This window comes from Arachis ipaensis, chromosome B09 (genome assembly GCF_000816755.2).
Source record: "Arachis ipaensis cultivar K30076 chromosome B09, Araip1.1, whole genome shotgun sequence".
In the NCBI taxonomy this organism is placed as follows: Eukaryota; Viridiplantae; Streptophyta; class Magnoliopsida; order Fabales; family Fabaceae; genus Arachis; species Arachis ipaensis.
Window position 1 is genome coordinate 144,505,401 of NC_029793.2, and position 2,136 is coordinate 144,507,536.

The following is a 2,136-nucleotide window of genomic DNA, read 5'->3' on the forward strand; positions in this document are numbered from 1 at the left end:
TGGTTAAAATGTAAAATAGCTTATGATCAAAATCAGTAATTTTAAATCAAAATATAATTTATAAGTTGTTCTGGACATTTCCATTGGAACTAGAGTTGATTTCTAGATACCAAGATCTCCTTGGGCCACTCAACTAATAGTTCGACTTGAGAGCCGTCTTAAATTAATGCAAATAATCTCAACATTTTTTCATCGTTTAAAATTGGAAAATACTACTTGTACAACACTAATCAACCTTTAATCAGCCTTTAATAATATTTAATTATTTTTTTATTAAAACATATCCCTATTTTTTAGATACATATCTATAAATTAATTTAATTTAAATATTAAAAACAAAAATTTCTCTAACAACATAATTCACTTCATAGGTAGTTATTGGGACTTTGCTTCTTTTACGTAACTTCTGATAATAAATACGATTTGTTATTCTTTTTTTACGTAACATTTACACTGCTTTAGTGAATTTCAAACGAACAAGAACCTTCAAGCTGAAGCCTCCTCTTTTCATATCACCACCTTCCAGCTGAAGCATCCTCTCGTCTTCATTGGTGGAAGGTATCACCACTTTTTACATATGTGCTTTAGTAATGTTATGAAATATCATGTTCATCATTTTTAATTATATTTAAAAATAAACATACAAACTCCATTCTTATTTAATCGAAACAAGTTTGATTTTATTTGATTTTATCAATAGAATTGTTACAAATAAAGTATTTTGAGTAAAGAAGCAAAAAAAAATTTATAGTTTAAGAGAGAAGATGGAGCTGATATGGTCATAAAAATTGTGTATTTTTTAATTATAACACATCTAATAGTAGGACTAGAATATTATATACAAAATATTTTTAAAACACATCCAAAATCGTAAAATTTTAGTTTTTAAATATAAACGTTTTCAAAATCGTTAAATTATAATTTTTAAATATAAAAATTTTCAAAACCAGTTAAACTCACTTCAATTATTTTTTTTATTCAAAATATTCAAAACTCATGTAAACAACACATCTAAAATTAAATAAACAACATAAACACATTTAAAATTATGTATTAACACATCTAAATTATTATCATTGTAGTTCTAAATTACATATTAAACACAAAAAAAATTAAACTTAAATACACATCCAAAATTATAAGAATGCACTCTAAATATTTTATAACACATCCAAAACTCATGTAAAAAAATTTATATATGTACATAAAAACATAATGAACAACATAAACACATCCAAAATTAATTTAGAATTTAATAAGGGGGAGACGCTACAACTCTGGATCTTTACGAGCGAAGATTTTACTAGTGATTTAAGATAGTTTAAGATTTATTTTAGAATTTTAAATTCGAAATTTTGAATTCTAACTAATTTGATTTTTGGATGTGTATTTAAACTGTAATATATTAATAATTAAATATATTAAATCTGAAACAAAAATTTAAAATTTAAATTTAAATTTTAAATTTTGGTTTTATTTAGTTTGTTTTTTGAATGTGTATTTAATTTTAACAAGACACTAAATCTATTTATAATTTTTAGATGTGTTTGTTTTATTTTTTAAAATTATTGTAATAAAAGGCTGAATATTGTACAACTTTTAAAGAATACCTAGTTATATAAAATAATATATTTATAAATAATTTATTTTAAAAATCTATTTCAAACATAAATAAAAAAAAAGTAGATATTTTCTGTGCGTTGTACTGATATAAAGGAGAAAATATTGCTTTTGCATCTGATTATTTATCTTGAGGCAACAAATATATGACTATCTGAGTGACCGAAATTATAAAGGGAAAGAAATCTTCCAATTAAGCTCGGTTTGCGCATGCGGATATGGTTACTAAAATTGCATCATACATACGTCAATTTTATTTCTTTATTTGCATATAAAAATAAATGAATGGTTATATTTTCTGTGGTCCAAAAGTTGCTGGGACTTCCTATTCCATTTCGTGTTCTTTTTCTCTCAGTGAATTGAACTTATTAGTTATTACTTTAACTAATAACTTGCTAACTGTAGAAAGAAGGGAGTTACTAATAATTAGGAGTAGAATTCTCTCTATTAGCTATTAATATGAATTAATTTTTGTTCGTAATTGGTAATTAATTAAAAGTCAACTAATATAATACC